The 24,996-nt window shown below is 51.7% G+C and overlaps 1 pseudogene across 1 annotated transcript in view; it reads right to left on the reverse strand.

Annotated features, from left to right (window-relative positions):
- Positions 1-509: 509 nt before the first annotated feature.
- The window catches only part of LOC311204216 (nischarin-like), a 32,894-nt pseudogene continuing 8,407 nt past the window's right edge, over positions 510-24,996 (reverse strand). The window contains exons 2-15 of the transcript in view: positions 22,098-22,146; positions 20,395-20,567; positions 18,744-18,839; positions 17,143-17,238; positions 16,449-16,601; positions 15,807-15,875; positions 15,217-15,406; positions 14,889-15,016; positions 14,372-14,485; positions 5,592-5,652; positions 5,453-5,531; positions 2,505-2,629; positions 970-1,130; positions 510-527 (exon numbers count right to left, since the gene is read on the reverse strand). The product of the transcript in view is annotated as a nischarin-like (transcript). The remainder of the gene's footprint in view (positions 528-969; positions 1,131-2,504; positions 2,630-5,452; positions 5,532-5,591; positions 5,653-14,371; positions 14,486-14,888; positions 15,017-15,216; positions 15,407-15,806; positions 15,876-16,448; positions 16,602-17,142; positions 17,239-18,743; positions 18,840-20,394; positions 20,568-22,097; positions 22,147-24,996) is intronic.

A 24,996-nucleotide genomic window follows, 5' to 3' on the forward strand; every position in this document is an offset into this window, starting at 1 on the left:
TGGCACTCTGGTCGGGGATGCTGCAGAAGAGGAGGCGGGAAAGGTGATCTTGCGTCCTGGGGTCTTACACAAGTGAGCAGCCCTCAGGAGAGCGACCTAGCTCAAAGCTGCTGCCACAACCAATGGGGAATCCACCTCCATCCTCAAACTGGCTTCTCCTACCCCCAGGATGCTCAGGGGAGGCAGAGGAGGATGAGGAGCACCAGGGCAGCGTATCACCAGGCAGGGCATCAGACCCCTGCTCTGGGCTGCAGGTTCCCAGCATCACTGTCTTCTCTTCCCTTTCAGACCCGCAGGTGTAAGGAACAACCACATCCCCTCTGCTCCCCACCCCGCCTCCACCAGAGTGTGTCTCTGCCACCTGAGAGAGGCCTTTCAAAGCTTCCCCAAAGACGTCCTTTGAAGATCCAGCCCCATCTCTCACCACCATGAAGACAGGGGGTTCTGAAGCCCAAATGCACTTCCAAGTCCCATGCTGCCCTACCTTCCTTCCCTGCAGACCCTTCCACCTACAAACTCTCCCCAGGCTTGAAGGAAAGGCAGAAACACCCCGTGCTGGAAACCTGGACAGCCCAAACCTATTCAGGAGATGGCCTCATCCTCCTGGGCCAATGAAGCTTCACAGACTCTCTGCAGCCCGGGAGCCACTGGCTCTCAGCAGTCTGCAGCTCCCACAAACACCAGAGCTCGCTCTCAGAGGAAATCCACTCACTGCAATCAAGCTTTCCTCCCCAAAACATCACCCTCAGCCAGAGGGTGGATGGAACTGGGATGGGAAGCACCCAGCTCCATTACCCTAAAGCCCAGGGACACCCACCCTGATGCTGTGGATGGCTGACTTGTCCTAAAAGCACCAACCCCCCTTGAGGCCATACGGTAGCGTTCCCCTTGGGCAGGGTACCTAACCAAAGGCATCTTTGAAACGGACCTTCTCTCCCGCTGATCCTCCTCCTCCTGCGTGCCACAAGCCTTCCACTGGAAGCGGGCGATGATGTCACTGCGGTTGTGGATGGCCACGCATCTGCGCTTCGACAGCGTGAGGTAGGTCTTCTCAATGCTCACAGGCTCCTCATCCAGACAGATGTTGACGTCTACAGCCACTCCATGAAGGTGTGTGTTCATGTCTTCACCTGGAAGAAAGCAAAGGGGACTCTTTACTCCTCTCACTTGCCGATGGAAGTACGAGGAACGCAGCGAGCCTCAGGTCACAGAAGAAAGGGCTACAGCTTTTATTACCCCTCATTCCCAGGGGAGTCCCACCTCAGCCACAGCTCACACGGCATCTCCTCCAGGCCCACCACAAGTGTCAAGTCTCTCCCAGTCTCTCACTGATCCCCCCCCAAAGATGCCTGCAGGGTGTGGGCCAGAAAAGAAGGTGGCAGAGGAAGGAGCAAAGCGACAGCCCATGGCAGGATGGGATGCAGACAAGAGCTTCCCTGTGTTGTAGAAGCAGTGCCCGTACTCCTGGATCACGACAGTCTGAAGAGCTGCCACTTCAATCCACCCAGTATCGGGCAGAACTGTGACTTCCTCTACATTTGCTCAAGCAGGGACAGGGACAGGCTTGTCCCAGTTGCAGCAAACATTAAGCATCACTGCAGAAACCCAACCCCATGTAAGCTGTGGAGGAACCAGCTGCTTCAGTGAGAACAAGACTCAGGTTTTCCAAGCAAGCCACGAAGATCCTGACAGAAGCTGTTTAACATCTCACGTTCTCCTTGAGTTTTCCCCCCCTCAACTTGTTCTTAAAGCCACTTATGAAGCTGATGGCACTTCGGTGGCACCTCGGACCCTCGTGAAGATTTCCTACCTGTCTCTTCCTGACAAATCCCAGGAACCCCACGTCCTGGCTGCTTTAGTCCTGATGTTGTCAAGAGTGGGATTTAGAGGGCGGCGTAGAAAAAGGGGCTGGAGCAAGACCACGGGGAAGCGGCATATGGGACAGAGGTGTGTAAGGGACAGTGGGCATGTGACAGCATCCCATAGAGACACACCCCCCACAGACACGTTACGCTTACAGGACCAAATCCAGCACTGGTTCGGAATGGAACATCACACGCGCGTACGCACGCGGTCACCCAGATTCGAGGTTCATCCTTCCTCCACCCAGCAGCTCCCAGGAAAACAGATTCCCAAAGCATTATCCTTCCTGTTGAGGGGGATGCACTCTAACAGCCCCAAAACACCAGCTGGTTTTCACTTTTCTTGGAGGTAAAGCTGGGGGATAGCACCCAGCAAGGGAATTTGGGTGCTTGGGACAATAGGCAATGATGGCAGATGACTGTCACAGGGGTGTGGGGTGGTGGCCACCGTGCTGACAGCAGGGAACGCCCAGGGATGGGCCAGGACACCAGACAGACAGAATAAGGACAGACTCAGCCTTTGCCCTTCTAAGCACCAAAATACACAGAGGTTTTGAAACAAAAGGGTTTACAAGTAGATTGCAAAGGAAGTTCAGCCTTGTTCTGCTTTGAAGGACGCAGACCTGCAGATAGGACACTCACCTGTGTCGTAGCGAACTATCAGGGAACCGCAATAATCCCCAGACTTCAGCGGGTGGAAGTCCACTGTTACTTGCATGGCCTCACCGATGCCGAGCGTACCGATGGAGCGATCGACAGAGAAAGGGCTGCAACAGAGACACACACACTCATCAGGACTGTGGTGGGAGCTCTGGGGGCTCTTTTGCACTCTAGTTCCCGGCAGCTCGCTTGTGTGAGGAGCAAACAAGCAGCTGGCAGCAGCAACCCAGAACACAGCGGGTCAGAAACACGGCTGGCGACCCTCGCTCTCCAAAGTCCCGAGGGTATGAAATGACTTCATCCTCCCCAGATTCTGCATCCAGGCTCCAGTCCGGACCATACCATCAGAGAATGGGTTTTGAAGAGCCCAGAGCAGGTAAGAGGTGTTTGCATGCACAGCTTGACCCTGATGTCCCTGGGAATCAGGGTTTTTTCTGCCACCTAGAAACCTGCTACTCCTGAAAGACAGGAGAGAAGGTTTGGAGGGGGGGTTAATAGCTCCTTTTCTTCTGGCATGCTTTTACTACATCCAGCTGTACGCTTGCTTTGTTGCACAATGTCTGAAGTTTCGCAGGTCCTGATCTCCCAGCGGCACCTTGCAGTCCCCAGCTCCTATACCCTCATCTAGGCACACCAACCCAGGAGTCCCCTTCACACCAGGACCTGCTGAGATCTTGCCCATTACGGCCCTTCAGCAAGAGAGCAACACTAGACCTGTAAGCACTCTGATAATTATCTACCTTGCTATTTAGGGCTTGCTTACTCTCACCAGGGGTCAAGCTTCCCCATCTTGACAGAGTTGGGCTCAAGTTATGTCCCACGAGGATACCAAGGACCAGCATACTCCTGACATAATGCAGAAAGGCAGCTGACAAGTGAAAGAAGCTGGCAAGTCTGTGACACAGGCCCTCAAAGCACCACGTTGGCTTCTCTCCTGCACCCACATGCTCAGTAAACGCAGCGTGCAAGGAGGCTGCACTATACTGCAAGTCCCGGGCTACCTTCATCTTCTAACAGCCAAGCTTTCTTTGGTCTACTGCTGCCTTAATTGGCATCCTAAAACCAGTTGAGTTTGGGAGAACCTAGTTCATTAAAAGCTACCTCCAGCCCCAAAGGCTTAATGTTTGCACATGCTACTTTTTGGCAGCAGTGTAACAGCCAAAGTCAAGCAGCATAACCATCCCAGCAAACCCAGTCCCTCAGGACAAAGCATCCGAGACTGCACTGAAAAATCCCAGGTACACTCAGCACCTCCCAAGCCCAACCTTCCCTTCCCCCCTTTTCCTGCACCTCAGCCCTAATTTCATAACCTCGGGTGGTCTTTGTGCATCCCCACACCTCCCTGTAGTGTATGGGTACCACAGGGGATCCCTGAGCGTTCTGCCTTGGAGGATCATCTCCCGAGCTTTCCGAGCTGGGTGGGGACACTCCTAGAGGGATCTAATCCCAGACCGACCCTCTCTGTCCCTGGAGCACGGCAGAGCACAACGTCCATCGCCGCAGGAAAAGGCAGCGCTGCGCCTTGTCTGCTCCCAGACACCATTTTCATCTTAAACCTATCGGAATGACATTTCTCTCTGCCAATGTCACAGAGAAGAAACTCATTCTCCTGCCTGAACCACAAGAGCAATGGGAAGAGACTTACTGGATTTAGCCTCCTGGGATTTTTATTCCCAAGCGCTGCGGTTAGGGGCTGGGCACGGCCCTGCTGCGGAGGGAGGGCAGGCACAGAGCACACTGAAGAATGGGCAGTGCTGAGGTGGCTGGCTGGGTTTTTTTCATGAAAAAGCAGTCAAATCATGGCCAAAATGCGACCACGTTTTCTGGAAGCTATCGAAGATGCTGAATTGGCCCCACACATTCACTGACAAGCTCCTCTCTGGAGCAAAAAGCAGAACAGAAAACAGCCAAGTCCTCGGACAAACGATGACCGGGCAGGGAACATCACCAGGATGTGACCAGATGCACGAGCTGAGCTCTCAGTACTGTGAGGAACAGTTAAGGATGGGAGATGGGCTGCAAAAGCACCCTAATGGGGAGAGCAGAAAGTTCTACGCTTGGTGCCAGGGAAGGGAACCCACAGAGGGCAGGCAAAGACAAGTGGCACAAGCAGGACAGCAGATTGGGGAACGGTGGCACCTGAGCTGGTTTGTGAATGGGCAAGAGCCTGAGTTTGCTCAGGCCAGAAAAGAGAAGTTGCATCAACTAAACCAGAAGTTCAACCTGCACAGATAAAACATAGAGGATACAGGCCCATCAGCTGGCCTCTACATGCTCAGATGGATCTCTCATTCCCTTCTACCCCACTGCTGTCCTCCTCCTCTCTCACATGTGCCTGTACCTGTGTTGTGGCTTTGCATGGCTGGGTTCTGGTGGAGAAAGGGGAGATCTGCAGGGGTGGCTTCTGCAAGAAGCAACCAGAAGCTCTCTGAAGCCCCACAGAGCAAACACCAGCCAGCTCAAGGCTGGAGTCGCTGCTGACCAAGGCCGAGCCCATCAGGGATGGTCACAGTGCCTCAGAATCACAGTTAGAGGGAAAAAAACCACCAAGAAGCTGCTTTTTGCCCCAGGAGACAGGAGTGAGATGATGCGAGGAACTGTGCAGACACCAAGGCCAGGGAAGAAGGAGCAGGGAGGGATGATGAGGTGTTTCAGGCACCAGAGAGAAAGATTCCCCTGCAGCCTGTGGAGAAGACCATGGTGAAGCAGGCTGTCCCCCTGCAGCTCATGGATGGCAGGGAGCAGAGATCCCATCTATAGCTGTGGAGGACCCCACGCTGGAGTGCCTGGAGACACCTGAAGGACACTGTGACTCTGGGGGAAGCCCGTGTCGGAGCAAGCTCCTGGCAGTAAAACTTGCTGCTCTAGAGCTCTAGAAGAAAAACACCCCCACACACCTTTTGTTGGGCAAATGAAGTGAGGTCCCTTACCTCTGAGTGCTGATGGAGTAGCGGGCCTCCCGGTTACCAATGTTGCGAACCAGCAGAGTCTTCTGGCTGCTGTACTTGACTGGACAGGTGGAGAAGTCCAGGTGGAGGGGGAAGTCCAGGACCGCCCGGGCACCAATACCTCGGATCCGCACAATGAAGTGTCCCCTGTCTGTGACACAGGTGATCGGCTGGGAGTAATCCTGAGGGGAAGGAACAAATCACGGTACGTTCAGTCCCCGGCGGAAAGAAAACCGCTGCTTCCCACCACTAACAGGAGCCTTTGGGAATGGAACAGCACTTCTTTCTGTAACGACCTTTCCCTCCAGCAGCACCACTGGGACAGGGCTGGTACCCTGCAGAGAGGAAACCCCCCTGCTGATGCAGCTGCCTCCTCAGTGAGCTGGCAGAACCAGACCAAGTCACCTGACAGCTTGATGCCGAAGCACCACAACAGAGTAATCCCACGGAAGGGATTGCAGCAGATCAAGGACCTGCTTCCAGCACCGCTCCGCACCCGGTTATGCCGCGGCACCAACTCCATCCCAGTGACCCCACTTGAAGCTTGCTGGGGGATGCTCAGGTACACTGTTGGATGGACTTTGCCACCAGCCATTGGTGAAATCACAGAATCACAAGGTTGGAGAAGACCTTTAAGATCATCGAGTCCAACTGATCCTGTCCTGTGCTAAACCATATCCCATAGTACCTGATCTGCCCTTTTTTCAAACACACCCAGGGACGGTGACTCAACCCCCTCCCTGGTAGCCTGTCCCAGGCCCTCACAACTCCTTACCGAGATGACTGTTTTAACATCAAGGGAGGCAGAGATTTCCCACCCCTTTCCACAGCATCGCAAGGACAAGGCTGGGGACACCCATCCTCCCATAACTGATCCATCTCCCCAGCCCCGAGCCGGCTCTGCTCCATACCCAAGCTATTCCTGAGAGATTCCTGACAGGTACTGAAGGGCACCAACAATTCCAGCCCTGCCCTCGGCGCAGCCTCTTCCAGCTCCTCCCAGGCCCTGAGAGCTCTCGCTGCACATCTAACCTCTGACTTCCCTTTCACCTCAGCCCAGCCCTGGGGGAGGCAGGGGACAGCTCTGCTCTCTCTGCTGCACACTGTGGCACAGCCGATGCCTTGCTAACGCCTCTGAAGTTTCCAGAAGGGACTGGGTGCCTTCCTGAAGCTGGTGCTCTCAGGTCCACAGGCGGGAGGCACAGGGACAGCCCTACCAGAGCCAAGCATGCTATTCTCAGCCCTGGGCTGGTTCAGCAAGGAGCCAGACAGCCATTGCCCTGTCCCCCAGGCAGAGGCATTCCTCAGAGATAAGTCCTCCCAGCCTCGTCTCCCCTCTTCCAGCTGCACTGTGCCCACCCGAAAGACAGAGGCAGGTCTCCCACTTGTCCCCAGACACCATGGTGACACTGCAGCCAGTAGCTGCAGCTCGCTGCCAGTTCTGCCTGCACTCATCTGACACATTCCCAACCTCCCGTGCTGTCCCAGGCCATCCCTCACCCGTTCCTTACGGGTCTCTCACTGTCCCCCCCAGTAACCTCCTGTCTGGGTGGTGTCATACCCACTGGTCCTGTGGAAGCAGCAGCTTTAAGCACCCATCCAAGCAAGTGTTACTCCAGATAAAACACATCCCCCCCACTCTGCCCATGGGGACTTCCCTGGCAAGACCCTGAAGCCTGCAACCCTCACACCCTTCTGAAGGCTCACGCTCCTCCTTCCAAGCCAAAGCATTAACAAATCGGCTTCATTAAGCCCTGAGCAGGTACCGCAGGGTCTACGGCCTTCCAAGGTCCACTCTGCCACTGCTGAGGGTGTCACGGCCCTGAGGGTTTGCTGTGACTACACCAAAGCAAGGAAGGAGGAGGTTAGTTCAGAGGGAGGATGGAAAACGGCAAGCTCCTGCCCTTGTGTCCCACCCCAGCCTTCCCCCAGTACCATCCCTTTGGTGATAGCAACTCAACTCCAGCAGAACTCGGTCGGGGGTTATTGATCCTGGCTTAGCACCAGATGTCGCTTCAACATCATCCCGGGGGGAAATATGTTTTCCCTTTTCCCCAACAGAAGGAACTCGTCCAGCAGCAGCGGTTTCAAAGGACAGCAGGACCTTGTCACCGAGGTATTTAGAGAAGCTGGGGGAAAGCCTGCCACCAGCACACACCTCCTTCAAACATCACATCAAAGGGCAAGGAAAAGGGCAGGAAAAGGTCTACCTCATGACAGGAGCTTTCACTCGTATCTAGAGGCGGGAGAATCCGGGACCGCCTCAGCTCCTGGGTGCTGGCCATCCTCTGCGCCTTGGTGACAGACTTCTCCAGGAAGGCAGAGGGTGTCCACTGAAACACAAAACACCAACAAGAGCTGCAGAAACACCTCTCTTCAGAAAGGCTTTTCTTGTTCAAGCGCCACTGATAAACCATTTGTCACCACAGCCACTAGGATAGTCCTGGAAGTCCCCAAAGTTCCCCGCTGAAATATTTAACATCAGTCACTGAATGATGGAGAGCGGAACACGCGCTCTGACCAAGCGGCTCTGTCCCCTGCGCTTCTCCTTCGTCCTCTGATGTGACACCTTTGAGGATTTCTGCTCTTTGGGCATTTGTTTCCCCTTTAGCTTTGCAGGATTCAGGCAGTGACCTTTGAAAGGAGTGGGGAGGAGTCATCAGAAACCCCCTAACTCCATCCTCGCACAATGCTCACAACCAGCCGGCGTGTGGAGATGTCACTGCCGGCTGAATCACAGGAGAGCAGAAAAGCAGCGCTGTGCCAAGACCGAGGTGGAGCTGGCTGGGTCCAAGCTTTAGTTATCTTTTTAATTAGCCCTTGTTTTCTCTCTGTTCTGGCCTCACAGCCCCCTCCACAGAAGCATACAGAGATACCACCTCCATGAGGTTACCTCCAGGAAAGGGAGCCTTGGCCAGCAAAAGGCACATTCATGGATGGGGAGGAGGAACTGCCCCACGTTCATGGATGGGGAGGAGGAACTGCCCCAACTCCACAGCTGTTTCAAGGGCTGGATCTGCGCTCAACCCAGGATGACACTCATGACAGAACTGGTTTGGACCCCATTCTAGCTGGGACTGGACACGTCTCTCAAGTCTTCAGGCAGAGTCTGAGCAGCCCCACCACAGCCCCAGCTGCTGGGAGGGCAGGGATGGTCAGAGCAGCGCCTGCAAGGATGCTTCCGTGACAGAAGATACTGCTGCCCTCACCAAGAGGATGGGTAGAAGCACCCCAATGCTTCAGCTACTCCAGTGCACTGCCCAGGACATCCCATTAACTGGGTTCCAGCAGCACATTCAGACAAGACTCTGGACTTTCAGCCCACATTCCATCTCCCACTGCACCTTGATGGCCACCTCCAACACAAGTATGGCAGCAAAGAGATGGGGTGGTGGTGTGTACCTTCACAGTGTGGCTAAACAGGAGGGGCAGGCAGAGGAGGGACACAGGGCAGGTTTCCAGCCTTACCACAGCTCCTATCTGGCCACAGCAGGTACTTACATTTACATACTTCTTCTTTGGAGCTGTTACTACTCTCCGTTGTAATATTGTAGAAAGCTCACTAGATCGACGAACGTTTTTGGTAGCCATGTCTCAGCTAATCTGGAAGGAGCAACAATGGGACTTTGAAAATCCAGGAAGAGCAGCTGACCCCAGGCGACTTTGTGCCCGACCTTATCACCTGCTCAGGGTTATTACACCAACCTCCAGCCCGGGGACCGCGGCTGCCCCGAGCGTGAACAAGATCAGACCAGACCCCTTCCCACTTCGCCAGCCCAATGCCCACCCCCCGTGCCAGGAGCTTTGTCCTGTTTCTAACTAACGCAGCACGGAGTTCAATGCTCTGATGAAGAACTAGAGTCTCCAGGCTCAGTCGGTTGGTTTGAGCTACAGAAATTATCCAGCAAATATGACTCCTTCCAGGCATGAAATTCCCACAGCCCCCAAGAGCATTTCTCCCGGGAGAACAAGGGCCCTAATTTTCACTTATTAACACTCACACTCGAGGCTCTCTACAGGCATTCGAGGCTGTAACAGCAGAAAGAAAACCACGAAGCCATTAAAGGAACAACAGCAATGAGCTCAAACATGAACACCACGTCTATGCAGGCAGGGCTGCTAAAGACTTGATCCTAACGGCAGTTCTTCTCCAGCACCCCCACCCCACAAGGAATGCGGGTTGACCAGTCCATGGCCGGCTTTTAGGTCCATGGCCCAGTCACCAGCCTGACAACCACCTCTCCATCTCCATCACACACAGCGAAGCGCTGCCATTCTGTAGTGGCTCCTGTCAAGATCTGAGCCAAAGCTCATGGAACTCATAGGCAGACACAGGCTATCAGGCTGTTTCCACGGGCAGTATCTTACCCTACCCAAAGCAAACGCTTGGACCCACAGCAGCCTGCAGCTAAAAGCACGAGGCGAACAAGTCCGCGCTGCCCAGGGGCTTCAGGCATGTGCACAGCAGCCACGGCTCTGCTGCCACACAAGGATTTGGTCATCTACCCTTGAACCACACACCCAAGCTGGAACATGGGGCACTGCCAGCATCCCTGAAAGCCATCCTCTCTCCCTTTCTGAACCACATCCCAGCTTCTGTGGCATCAATTCACGGTGCACAGCTGTGCTGTGTCCACATCCTGACCACTGCTGTCACCCACAGAGCTCTGCTATCACCCAGCTCACCCAAAATGCTCCCACAAACCCCAATCCAAGTCAAAATCTTTTAATCTCAACCTGCAAACACCTTCTCAACAAGAGTTCTGCGCATCCCTGCCCAGTTCTCACAAGGGGGTTTGAATCTCTGGCAAAACCAACAGCAGTTGAATTTAAAAGATGCCAAACTGGAGACAGGCAAACAGCCAAAAGCAGCGGCAGGAGCAACACCCCCAGCCTCACCTCGGCAGGCTCCAGCCTCATACCCACTTACCCAGCACACACACACATTCCTGGCTGCCAGAACAGACAACGGGCCCTATTTCCTGGCTTACTGCTGTCCTCCTCCAGGACTGCAGTAACCCTGAGGTGTCACAGACACTTCACCCACTTCCTTCCCACCCTTCAGGCACTGACACCCTCATTTACACGTTGCAACACTGAGGTTTAAGGTCCAAACACCCAAAAGCCCGTGAACAAGAAGAGGAGGGCAGCACCAGCAGCCTCCATCCCCTCCACTCCTGCCCCAGGGCCTGGATGCGGCCACAGCTGCATCCCATGGGGGGGCAGACCTTGGCCTGGGAAGTCTGCTCTGATGGGGAGCACAGCGGGGCAGCTGGAGGGGGGGTGCAGCAGGAGGGGACAGGCCCCGACACAAAACGCTGCCGCCTCCTCTAGCCCGGCACCAGAGCCCCCCCTTGGCTCCTTAGGCAGCCTCCCCCCTGAAATCCCGCCCTCCCTCCCTCCCAAACAGAGCCTCTCCTTGCAGGGAAGCCTACCCGGCAGCAGGGTGAGCACCACGGCCTGACACAGTTCGGGCGGGACCCAGCTCACACCCCACACCCCCACCGGGCACGCTGTGCCAGGCACCCGAACCGCTCCAGCCCCCAGCCCCGGCGCTCCGCCCACCCCCGCCCCTCCCGAGGCCGCACCTCCGGAACGCGGCCACCGCCCCAAAAACACGGCCTTGGGCACCGCTATCCCCCCCTCCCGCTCCCGGGGGGCGCGGGGACACTCACACGCCGGAGCGCGGCCACCAGCCGGGCTGCTGCCGCTGGCAATGAAGCAACGGACACACACGTTCCCGTGGCAACGGCGGGACGCGAGCGAGGCCCGTGCGGCAGCGCCCGGCCAGCCCCGGGCAGAGCTGACCAAGCGCCGCACCTCGCCGGGGAGTTACTACCCGCTCGCTCCTGCCCCGGGACCGGGGAAACCGGCGGCACGGGCGCGGGGGTGATGCCGCTTGGTGACAGCTCAGAGCCCAGTTCAACCAGCTCGTTGCCTGGCCGGCATCTCCTGACCCCCAGCCCGGCTCTCCGCACAGCCTGGCACCCACATGCAAACCGCAAGCAACGGGCTCTGACACTCAGCACTCCCCACGTTCTGCTTCCCACCAGCTCCAGCACCCTCCAAGCGATGTCAGAGCCTCAAGTGCCTCCTGCCTGCCCCACCCTACACTGCAAGCAGCTCCTCTTGCAGGAGCGCAGACGGGTGGCTGAATCGTGCTTCACTGAACACACTAAATGCTCCCCCTTCAGCAGCAATAAGGCACCTCTCTCCAGAGTAACCGGTTCATTTGCCTTTCTATTACACTTTGCTGGGAGAGCCAGAGAGGAGATCTGCTAAAAGGGAGAATCAGGATGCTCCTGAACACTTTTCTTCACCTAAATCATCTTGCCCTGTTCAGGCTTAAGTAGCAGGATCACGTTTCTTCCTTAGAAATCACCTGCTTAGCTGTAATTACCATATAAACAGCATCTCATGGGAGCCAGGAAAGGAGAAGCAGAATTTCCAGGACTAATCTCTTGCCCCTGCAGCCCACCACTAAGTGGCTGAGAGCTTTCTAAATCAAGCCTTGCTCCCCAGGAAGCCTCACCTGGCACTTTTATACTCCAGCCCCTCTTGTCTTTTTATCGCTTCGGTACTGCCATCCCACAATTTATTGTAAAAGCTCCACCACGGCAGAGATAATTAACAGGAGCCTCGTGTTACACCTTCCCCTTCCTGCTTTTCATAAACTCAAGCTCTCAGCTGACGGCGAGGTGGGCAAGGCGGACCAGGCTCCCTTCCAAGGGCCTGCCAGAGCTTCACAGTGCTGTGAATTTACAGCCACAGCTCCCGTCGTCAGCGCCCCCAGCCCCGGCGCTCCGCCCGCCCCTGCCCCTCCCGAGGCCGCACCTCCGGAACGCGGCCACCGCCCCAAAAACACGGCCTTGGCACCGGAATCTCCCCCCTCCCGCTCCCGGGGGGCGTGGGGATACTCACACACCGGAGCGCGGCTGCCAGCCGGGCTGCTGCCGTTGGCAATGAAGCACCGGACACACACGTTCCCGTGGCAACGGCGGGACGCGAGCGAGGCCCGTGCGGCAGCGCCCGGCCAGCCCGGCCTGCGGGCCCGGCCAGCCCCGGGCAGAGCTGACCAAGCGCCGCACCTCGCCGGGGAGTTACTACCCGCTCACTCCTGCCCCGGGACCGGGGAAACGGGCGGCACAGGCGTGGGGGAGATGCCGCTTGGTGACAGCTCAGAGCCCAGTTCAACCAGCTCACTGCCTTGCCGGCGTCTCCTGACCCCCGGCCCGGCTCTCCGCACAGCCTGGCACCCACATGCAAACCACAAGCCACAGGCTCTGACACTCAGCACTTCCCACTTTCTGCTTCCCACCAGTTCCAGCACCCTCCGAGCGATGTTAGAGCCTCAAGTGCCTCCTGCCTGCCCCACCGTGCACTGCAAGCAGCTCCTCTAGCAGGAGCGCGGACAGGTGGCTGAATCCTGCTTCACTATACACAGGAAATCCTCCTCCTTCAGCAGCTATAAGGCACCTCTCTCCAGAGTAACCGGTTCATTTGCCTTTCTATTACACTTTGCTGGGAGAACCAGGATGCTCCTGAACACTTTTCTTCACCTAAATCATCTTGCCCTGTTCAGGCTTAAGTAGCAGGACCACGTTTCTTGCTTAGAAATCACCTGCTTAGCTGTAATTACCATATAAACAGCATCTCACGGGAGCCAGGAAAGGAGAAGCAGAATTTCCAGGACTAATCTCTTGCCCCTGCAGCCCACCACTAAGTGGCTGAGAGCTTTCTAAATCAAGCCTTGCTCCCCAGGAAGCCTCACCTGGCACCTTTATACTCCAGCCCCTCTTGTCTTTTTATCGCTTCGGTACTGCCATCCCACAATTTATTGTAAAAGCTCCACCACGGCAGAGATAATTAACAGGAGCCTCGTGTTACACCTTCCCCTTCCTGCTTTTCATAAACTCAAGCTCTCAGCTGACGGCGAGGTGGGCAAGGAGGACCAGGCTCCCTTCCAAGGGCCTGCCAGAGCTTCACAGTGCTGTGAATTTACAGCCACAGCTCCCGACATCAGCGCCCCCAGCCCCGGCGCTCCGCCCGCCCCCGCCCCTCCCGAGGCCGCACCTCCGGAACGCGGCCACCGCCCCAAAAACACGGCCTTGGCACCGGAATCTCCCCCCTCCCGCTCCCGGGGGGCGTGGGGATACTCACACGCCGGAGCGTGGCTGCCAGCCGGGCTGCTGCCGTTGGCAATGAAGCACCGGACACACACGTTCCCGTGGCAACGGCGGGACGCGAGCGAGGCCCCTGCGGCAGCGCCCGGCCAGCCCGGCCTGCGGGCCCGGCCAGCCCCGGGCAGAGCTGACCAAGCGCCGCACCTCGCCGGGGAGTTACTACCCGCTCACTCCTGCCCCGGGACCGGGGAAACGGGCGGCACGGGCGTGGGGGAGATGCCGCTTGGTGACAGCTCAGAGCCCAGTTCAACCAGCTCACTGCCTTGCCGGCGTCTCCTGACCCCCGGCCCGGCTCTCCGCACAGCCTGGCACCCACATGCAAACCACAAGCCACAGGCTCTGACACTCGGCGCTCCCCACTTTCTGCTTCCCACCAGTTCCAGCACCCTCCGAGCGATGTCAGAGCCTCAAGTGCCTCCTGCCTGCCCCACCGTGCACTGCAAGCAGCTCCTTTAGCAGGAGTACCATTAGGCCATTTTCTCTTTTCCTCCCACTTCCTCTAGCCAAAGCCAGCAGAAAAAGGAACATCCTGAAACTGCATTGAAATCTAAATAGGAGAAAGAGGTGATGTTCAAACCTCACACTGCAGTAAAGCACAAACACTGCACACACTTCCATGAGAAGTGAGTTTAAGGAATTCTGCTCAAAGCCAATCTGGAGAGGACTCACAGGCTTCTTTTGTACCCAGCACATTCTGCTCTCACAGCACCCAACTCACCTTTTTATCAGAGCTGCTCAGTTTGTGTTTCACCTCCTTGGCTTTCTGAATGGCTTTCAGCACTTCCACTGTGTCTGGTTCCTTTTCTGTGGTGATAGTGTTATCCAGACAGACCTAAAAATGTTAAAAACATCCAGAAATACAGAAAACAAGGCAGCTCTGTAACTTATTGTTACTTATGTCATAAATAAATAGTTTGATGCAGATGCTGTGCATGTCTGTAACCCTGTAAACAAGGTAATGACCACGTCAGACCTCATGACTTGAATGCAAACTCAGAAGGGCTTGGGAAGCTCCACACCCCACTGGCACAGGCACCTTCCAACAGGAACACCCTGTTACCCAGTGAAAGCAGGGCAAGCTCTCCCTTAGATCTGAGGAGCACACCCAGCAGCGTATACATGGTTCCATTCCCTACAGATGTACTCCAACCCCCACTAAAAACTCCTCAGGCTTGTAGAGCATTCACACAACTTTCCTTACCAGGCTTTAGAAAGAAAAAGCTGTTCTTACATACCTCTGAAGCCCTGTCCCAAACTGAGCCAGTACTTTGGTCCCATAGTCAGGGAAGATGCTCAGTGGGTTGCTGGATAACACCACCTTCTCTAAGCACGGGAGGTTTCCTGTATTTTTTACTTCATCAATCTGAAAGTTTTTCAGTAAAAGGATGAATACACAGATTGGCTAAATGAGAACACCACCACAGTCTAAGCATTTCTTGACTAAATTACATACAAACAGTAACCAGGAAAAAAAATTCTCTCCAGCCACTTTATTTGCACTTTCACCCTCTAACAGAAATCACTTGTGTTCTAAAGCAATCTGACACTAAAATCAGTAGTTACCTGTTTGACTTTGTTGTTGCTCAGATCCAAGTTGACTAAAGAAAAAGTACAGTTTGTTAAGACCACACAGCCTTTCCAGCTGATTTCCTGCTAGATTCAGAGTTTTGATGTTTCCCAGTCTTGTGTGAACACCTTCCAGCGATGTCAGCTTGTTGTAGGATAAGTCCAGGTGAACAAGGTTGTAAAGATGCTACGAGAGCACAGAAAATCCAGGTCACACACCAATTTGCTAAAATTGAACCATATCAAAGGCTTGTCCATTTGCTCATGCTGGATGCTGCCCAGCTGACAAACACAACATGAACTTGCTCATTACACAGGATTAAGCCTGCAGGAAAGGGAACTTCCTCGACTCTATTTTTCCCAAGCCATTGACACAGCCAGCAACGACTGAATTTAGTGAAGAACTACGTGTTGCATGTCAGTGTTGGCAAGTAAGAAATGCACCCTTACGAGGGCTTGATGCTAGGAAGCTATTTGGGCTTAAACTCTTCTCTGCAAGATGAGTGGCAAAATCCTTTAGCAAAAGGATTCTGTCTTGGAAGATCCTGGGCAGCCTGGCAAACATCACCTTCAAAAGCATCCCTTACCTGTAAGTTTTCTACCAGAGACACCCCATTGTGACTCAGGTCCAGGAACTCGATCTTGGGAATTAATTTCTAGAAGGGAAAAGGTGCACATGTTAAATGCGTTTTAGCTTAGAAACCTGGCTGTACTTCCTTCACCAACCAACTAACAACTAACAGGCAAAGGGCAGGAACTTTCCAAGGCACAGACCCTCTTCTCAGCTTTCAGCAGTAAAAAGCGTTCTGCACCCATTCTAGTGCAGCCAGAGTGCAGACACCTGCTCGTGAGAGAACCAGATTACTCTGATGAGCACGGTCACGTTTGCATTTGAAACCTGGGTTCTCACTGAAGACAAGCAAGTTGCCCCCAGTTTAGCCCCACTAACTACAGATCAAACTCATTAAGAGGCCTTTCCAGCTCATCAAACAGGCCTGTCTGTATTACACAGAACCCTGGATAAAGATTACAGAACTAAAAATCAGAGTAAGTTGAGCAGTGCATTGATCTCCACATCATTACCTTGTGGAGCTCAAGCACGGACAGTGCAAGGGGAAATCTTTCAGAAGAGAGATACATGAAGAAATTGCAAAATCCCTGCTGAGTCATGTGCCACAGAAGACCAGCCATCCTTTCCCCCCACACACAAATGAAGAAAGATTTCTTACCACTGAATCATCAATTTGAGAGATGCTGTTGTGACTCATATCCAAGGTTGTTAATGTTCTCCAAGTTGGGATAACTGCTGTCACTGGACAGCTTGAAGTTGCATCCTCTGGCTCCCACTGATCAAACTCAGAGGCCTCTGGCACCAGGATTTCCTGTTAAAGACAAGCACCCTAAAAATATGGTACCTGCATCTTCGGTGAAAGCCCATTGTTTCACAAGCAATCCAAATGACCTTATGAAAGAAAGATCCCTAAGCCTTATCATCACCCAGATTAAAGGTCTTAAAGCAGGAGCTGAGTGTGTCAGAATTATTTTAGATCCACAGGGAGGGAGTCCCAAACACTGGCAGCCAACCCAGGCTGGAGAATGGGAAGGAAGAGAGGGACTGTGAAAGGTACGCTCCTCACAGCCTTGCCAAATCACAGCCCAGAGAAGAAGCCACACGCATTCAGCTCTCGAGGAGTAACAGAAGCACATTCCAATCAAAGCATCAGAAACATCCCTGTGAAGGGACACATCTCATCACTTCAAGTCTGTTCTGAGAGGCCAGCAAACCCTTTCTGCTTCCCAGCTTTAAGAGCAGAACCTGCAACAGGCAGGACAGAAAAGGACCAGGGCTCCAAATGGGGATTCCCCCACCACAGGCGTGATTCTTGCACACGCTTCGAACGCCCATCAGAAACTCCCTCTCACCTTCATCGATGTTGCTGAAAACCGAACACTCATTGTGGCCAGAGCATGTTTGGATGAGGTCAGCCCTTTGAGAAGCTTCCCCCCACAATGACTGAGCTATTGGAAAAACATGACAGTCAGAAATGGCAGAACAAACACGGGACACAGCAGAGGCAACTGAAAGCTTCAAGGACGGATTCCCTCCCGGTCCGGAAAGTAGTTACAGCACTGCCTTCAAATCTGGGACTATCAGGTCAGACAGCCCAACATTTGGTAAAGCTACAGCAAGAAATTAGGGGCACAACTACAGAAAAACTAATTCCCAAATATTTCTTTGCACAAAACATCTTCTCTAGGCACTTTCTACCTTCCCTGGGCATTCCCCCAGGTTCAACCGCCCAGGCAGTTGAACAGGGCGCAGTGTTTGACTGTCACCAACCGCAGAGGTGGGTACCTCAAGCTGTGCAGATCGACCTGCAAACACAGTTACTGCTGTATCCCACCTTCTTTACTGCAAAGAATAAACAACAACTGTCCGGGGGAGGGGAGATGCCCAGCTCAGCAGTTCATACACCAATGAGCTCATTACACAGACTAAGTTTGACATTATAAAAGTCTTTTCTGCAGTTCAATGTGACCCAACCTCTGTCTAGCAAATGGGTCCTTCTCTGGGCACACTGTGCAACAACAACCAGTTCCCAGAGAACTCCTTCTGCCCCTGGAAGCACCTCTCCAGATCACCACTGTTTGGTTTTGGGCAGCAGTTACGACGAGATGAAAATGCAGGTCTGCTGCCAGTCCATCCAGACCTTTTCAGGAACCCACAGGCACAAAAGTCTTCAAAACAAAACCCTTTTTTATTCTCCCCACACTAAACAAAGCTACTCCTGAAATTATCCATGCTAGACACACTCCCAACACCAGCCCACTGAAGTTTCCTTCCCACACTAAGATGTCAGCAAGTCCCTGACTTGGGGACTGCACTGCAGCTCTGAACCAGCACAGCCTCTCCTATCAGTGAGACAGCAGGCATGTCCAACAAAAGGTCCTGAACCCAACAGAAGGGAACACAGGGTAAGGGCTGTGTGACACAACCAGGCATTCCCACTCTGGAAAGATCTGAAAGGGATGAAAGAGGTTTTGAACACTCCCAGTGGAAGCCCTGTGATCCACACTGAGAGCAGAGCAACGAAAAAATGCCACAAATTCTCAAGCCAGAAGCGCTGCACTCAAGTGAACCTTCTCAAGCAAATTCACATCACTTCAGAAATCCCTGCTGCTTCCCAAACAAGAAGTACTTTGTAATAAGAGCTCCCATTAGCACCCATCTGTTGGAGCTTCACAGGGACAGAAAGCCACCCTGGGGTAGCTTCTGCATACACTGGAAATGACACACATCCTTTGGGAAGACATGCACAAGCTCTTCTGAATATTTACATCTGGCATCCGTATTGCCAAGTCCTGAGAAAAACCCCACACTGTTTCCCAAATAAAACACTCCTCCTGAACACTGCATGCCCCAACCCCAGCACCAAAGCAAAGCAATTGCCAAGCCTGAGAGACATGCACCAGACCTGGCATTTACAGAGCCCCTCAAATTACAGGCAGTAGCTCAGTTGTACCTCTGTTTGATGAAGAGATTTGAAAATTGACAGGTCAAACGGCAACAGATGCTCCTGAATGGTACTGGTTCCAAAAGGTCCCCCTGTTCCAGTGACCTGGTCATCAACAGGGAAGAACAGTCAGTGTACACAACCCAACCTGTGCTCACTTCAGACAGCTGTGCACGGGCAAGAGCACAAGTACAGCAGCTGGGACAGCCACAGCTCCAACCCCTTTGTCAAACACGGGATGATACAGGAAACTCGCAGATTAACTCTTCAGCAGAAAAAACCCAAACCATCAGTTACACTCCAGCTAAGTGCTCTGAACTTGAGGCACTGAACTTAAGCTGCCACCTGGTGCTTGTATTTTGTAGCACATGGGGCACTCAAATCCCACAGACAAGACTGAGCAAGGCTTCATCCACAGCTGATCAAGCCAGAGTGGCACTCACTAAAACCAGCTTCCCTGAAACACCTGGATCCTCCAGGACAGAACTGTCTTCAATTCCAGCCCAGGGGATGAAGTCCAAGGCACTGACAAGATGGGTTTGAAGAAAGCATTAGACCATCTCATAAAAAGGCATCTAGTTTTCCCACGTGCCCATAGCATTCTGGCCAGAGCACATGGCACCAGTGCAAAAGGCAGGCGGTTGCAGTTCTGGTTGCTGTGAATAAAATTTTGGGAGAAATCTCTTAAGGTTTGGGGTTTTTTTTTGGTCTTACGTATATCTTATAAACTCTGAAGGCTCCCACTCACAAGCTTTCAGAAGGGCCAGAAACTCTCAAGTATTTTTCTAAATAATATGCTGTATATAATATTTTTCTAAATCATATGTTCTTCTCCAGCCAGAGAATCCTCTGAACAACAGGTTCTACACACAGAGGATGGCAAAGGCAACTGAAGATCCACAGGAATAACAGTAGAGCTGCGGTTTTGCTTTCTAAACTTCCCAAGCCCTCCAGTGCACCTTCCCCAAACCACTACTTCATTTCATCTTTGAACATACCACACAGTTACAAGGAAATTCTTCATGTAATAAAAGGGCTGAAAAGACACTGACCTGTAGCAAGCAGTGTTAAAAAAGCTACTCAGCACAAGTCTTTGTAATTCACTGATTTGGTAGAAGAACAAAACATCAAACTGGTTCCAGACAAAAGTTCTCTGAGGCCATTTTACATTTGTTCTGTAATGGCATTTTTCCTGGAAATTCTGGGCCACTCATCTCTAAAACTGATGGTTTTGTTAGTTTGGTTTGGGGTTTTTTAAACTTTCCAATACAGTTAAAGGTGAGAAAGGGGACAGGACTTACACACACATGCATGTATGCATCTGTATGCACTGGCCTAGCCATAGTGTTGTCAAAGAATGCAAGGTTGAAATGAGTATTTCCTGCCTCCCCATGCCTATTAGCACCCAGTAAGGCTCTGTCACAGAAACCCTAGAGGGCACCGCTGAAGAGATGACATCACATGGCAGAATCAACATCTTTCTTAGAGAACTATGTTGAAGGTTGGTAGAATAAGCACCTGTTTAACACCCAGCTCTAAATGCTTACAGGTGTTTACTGCCAGTAAAGATCTTGTGCATTCAAACTAGGCTCCAGAAGCATGCCAAGAATCCCATCACTCTGGCAGAAACACCAACAGTACTTGTGCAAACATGGCTCACCTTGAAATACTGGAGTCGACAGGTAAAATCTAGAATATGACCTAGATCAGTTTTGGCATCTCCATTAGCACACGTAGGCTTCCCCTGCAGCAACTGTTGAGTGACAGCATATGGCTGCAAGGGTCTGATGTTGCTGATGTTGAAGACTTCTCCAGCCATTCAGAGCTGCTCTCCTGAAAAACACAGGATGATGGTATCGAACACAACGCTGCCCCAGTTACCAAAGAGTAAATTAAATGGTACCTGCAAAACCTAATGTCAGCGATTTCATCTCTGTCATTTATATTCTAAGCTCATGATTAAGGCACCAAAACAATGTCTTTTCTGCTTCTAAACTAGAAGCACTGAATTCAGATAAATTTTCTTTAACACCAGAATAACCCAAGTGTTCAAACAGGCACTCTCTGCATTCAAGCCTTAAGCTCCCAACGCAACTAATGGCAAATTTCCCTCTTAACAGGGCTGGAACCAGACAAAGTTCATTTATATAACATACAAATTGCTAAACTTTGAGATATCCCTAAGTTCAATAGCAGCTCAGACTTATTCTAACCAGAAAAAGCAGCACCTACCATCTAACAGACAAACCTGACATCCTTTGCTAAGCTGCTGATGTGCAAAGCTGCAGCATCTTCTTGGACAGTCTGAGGACTTTCACCACACTACCACCAGAGCAACTCCCTGGGCAGGAAATGCATTCTCTGGCAATATTTTTACAATCCCATTTCTTTCCAGGAACACTAGGAAACAGCATCCAAAAGCCTCCTCTGACAGCATCCCAAGAGCAAATGTGGATTACAGCAGTCAGAATACATGCACACGTGGAATTAACATCTTCCTCCTCTTCCTTTTAAGGACACCAGTTTGACCTGACAGACAGGAGAGCATCGGCTTTCCTGATAAGCAGAGTTCTCCAAAGACTAAAACTCCCTTTGGCTTCAGTGGGAGCAAGTCCCAGAGTCCAGCTGCACATCACCACAAGGTTCCACTCACATACAGCGGTCAGACATCAATGATTTTGGCACTAGTGAGGCTACAGGCACTACAGAGTCAGGGAACAGTTCTTCAGGACCTTCCTTAAAGTGTTCCACAATTTGCTGAGTGCCCCCTCTGAAGTGGCTTCACCTGAAGTTAATTTTGTGCCAGAACAATCTGAACCACGCTTCACCTATCACCTCAGCCAGCCAGAATCACAGCACAGCATTCAGCCTGTCCCTCAACATGGGTTAATCATTTCACACGCCTCCTGCTCCTGGGGAGCCACTTAGAGATGTTGCAGTAGTGCATTTCATTTTCAGCTCTCAGCCTCAGAAAAGCACATCCTTTCATTAACTGACCAGAAGGTCTCATGTTTCCTGAATTCTGGAAGAACAACATTAAGACAGGTGAAGTGATGCATTCAACACACTCTATCAAGGCTCACTGAAATGACACAAACTTCCTGACTGGTTGCACTAAAACATACCAAGGAATTCATCAATTTCTGATTTATTTCCAAAAGCAGCTGTGCTTCTGTGACAGTTCCTCCTCAAATACAGCTTGGATCAAAGCACAAACAGCAAGAAACAGGTGAAGAGGAAGAACAAGTCTCGGTCTGATGTGAAAGGCTCAGATCTCATGGTCTGGAGATTAAATCTCACAGGTATACACACGCATGCACATGGAGGGAACCATCCCCAGTTAAATTCTTGCAGGTTCTTTACCTTTGTGGAAGAGCTCTTCAGCCAGTGCAGCAGTGATCCCATTGATCTCCTGCAAAGATTAAACCATTGCAATGAAGTGTTACATACTTACAGTTCAAAGTGTATCCTTGGACAAAATAAGTCTCCCTTTTTTGCTGTGGTACAGGACTTTTAAAAATAGAAATCAACTGTCATCACATCTTATAGATTCTCTTTGTAACTTGAAAATACTTCATCAAATTATTTAATTTCATAGGTTCTTCATTTCCAAGATGGAAAATACTGAACTACATTTAAATAATCACACGCTGCATGTTTTCAAAAAGGGCAACAGCAACTAGAGCAATTCTTACTGACCATCATCAGCCCAATGCCAAACAAAGCCTGGTTTTAAAGAAACTATTACCAGTACAGTTTTCTTCAAATTTGAACATTAGACTAACCTAATGCATGAATGTCCTGGCCAAAACCAGGACAATTAAGCACTCAACATTTCCTTTAGAGCATCACTAATACAATGATAACTTTAGATTAACAAGTCTACAGGGAAGAAGAGATCTGTAAAAATTAGTCTTCTGGACTTAACCTCCTTGCTGAAGAAGAATTCAAAGTCCCTGTTCACCATCCTCTATCTTCTCTGCCCTTCACAGTGCTCAACCCCCTTTCTACACACTGACAGCTCCAGGAGGAAAAGAAAAAGCCTGGAAAATTCTCCCTGTGGGAATTTGTTCTTTTAAAATCTAAAGGAGCACAAAGGTTGGTATAGGTATTTCCCATACTTCACAAAAAGCAAATGCTCTGTAGAAGTCCAGAAATAGTTCTGAGCTCTTCCAAGAGCTCTCTCTAAGGCTCACGAGAAGAACAAAAAACTACCTGTGATAGTTTAGGCACACACATCTCATTTTAAGGTAGCTGCAAAGGACAAACAGGCATTACAGATCATCATGAAATGAGTATTTGAGGAGTTTACTTCACTGACAAACCCCTCATGATTCATGACAAGGAAATAAATCCATGGGCCATCTGCAGCACAGTTCAGCTCATCTGATGAGGTGAACATTTCAGACAAGCACATTCTTAGTATAACTGAAACCCCACTCACTGAGGAGGAACAGTTTGGAGAAGCAGCTCGAAGCTGCATTCCGAACAAAATCCAACAGTTCTGTTATTGGATAAAGCCAGTTACACTCACCTGGCATGCAGAGATCTGACTGAAACCCAGGCTCTGTGTTCCCTTCATCATCTGGGGGACACAGCAGAATTTTCCTACCTTTATAATCGAAACAAGGTCATGACGTGGAGTATTGTAGCCCACAGAAAAGGAGCTCTAGTCCTCTGTCAGACCTACAAGAGGCCTCTGTCTTCGCTCTCTTATATGCACCAATCCCACAGAAATCCATTGTTTGCAGGTGTCTCTGAACAGCAGCTTCTGGGTACTCAATTATTTTCTTTTAAAAGCTTCTATCTGGAAGTTAAGAAACCAAATCTAAGATGACAAAGTATAAGACACTGCAAGGAAGTAAGCACCCCCATATCACTGCACACCCCTGTTCAACACCAAAGCAACAATAAGGTTGTACACTGCTGTCACATCCAACTGCTGCTCTTTGCCAAGCCAGACACAGCTTTCCCCTGGAACACAAAGGCTGCAAAGCACTTGTAGTGTATTTACTGTGGTTATTTCTACACCAGTTTAGTTCCATTAACCTAGGGAATAAGATTAAATAATCCCTACTGGAAATGCTACAAATAAGAATAGACAAGAAAAAAAATAATCACAGAATCCCAGGCAGCTTTGGGCTGGAAAGGACCTTAAAGCCCATCTGGTTCTAACCCCTTGCCATGGGCAGGGACACCCCCCACCAGCCCAGGGTGCCCAAAGCCCCATCCAACCCGGCCTTGAACCCTGCCAGGGATCCAGGGGCAGCCCCAGCTTCTCTGGGCACCCTGTGCCAGGGCCTCATCACTGTCCCTGGGAAGATGATTTTTTTTCCCTAATACCCAATTTAACTCCCCCCTCCTCCAGCTTAAGAACATTCTCCCTTGTCCTGTCCCTCCCTGCCCTTGTCACCAGTCCCTCTCCAGCTTCCCTGTAGCCCCTTCAGGGACTGGAAGGCCGCTATAAGGTCTCCCCAGAGCCTTCTCTTCTGCAGGCTGAACCAGCCCAACTCTCTCAGCCTGCCTCCATAGCAGAGGTGCTCCAGCCTTCTCTGGCCTTGCTCCAAGGGCTCCACGCCTGTCTTGTGCTGGGGACCACTGAGCTGGATGCAGCATTGCAGGGGGCGTCACTCCAGATCAGAGGGGCAGAATCCCCTCCCTTGACCTGCTGGTCACACTTCTTGTGAAGCAGCCCAGGGGACAGTTGGCTTTCTGGGCTCTAAGTGCACACTGCCAGCTCACTATGAGCTCCTCATCCCCCAACATCCCCAAGTCCTCCTCCTCAGGACTGCTCTCCATCTGTTCTCCACCCAGCCTGGAGCTGTGCTCGGCATTGCCATGACCCACGGGTAGGACCTTGCACTTGGCCTTGTTGACCTTCAGGACAGGCCCAACTCTCAAGCCTGTCAAGGTCCCTCTGGACAGCATCCCTTCCCTCCAGCGTGTCACACAGCTTGGTGCCATCACCAGCCTTCCTATATAAACTAAGGAGGCAGTATCAGGCATTATGAAGCCTCAAGCATGCACATGGGCTAATATTGTAAAGATATTTTAGAAGACCAAAGTTCTGCAGGAAGATTATTCCCCAGTTGAATTCCTGTGGCAAATATTTAGCTTTTCTGCTGAATAGCTAACTACTTTTGGTAAATATTTAAAAAGTACTCTCAAGTCCCAAACAATTGCATTTCTACCTCAAGCCAGACTCCCCTAAACAAAGAAATGCAGATTAAACAACAGCTTCACTCATTTATGGATTAAAACT

The sequence above is a fragment of the Gallinula chloropus genome, assembly GCF_964237585.1.
Source record: "Gallinula chloropus genome assembly, contig: HAP1_SCAFFOLD_292, whole genome shotgun sequence".
Taxonomy (NCBI): domain Eukaryota; kingdom Metazoa; phylum Chordata; class Aves; order Gruiformes; family Rallidae; genus Gallinula; species Gallinula chloropus.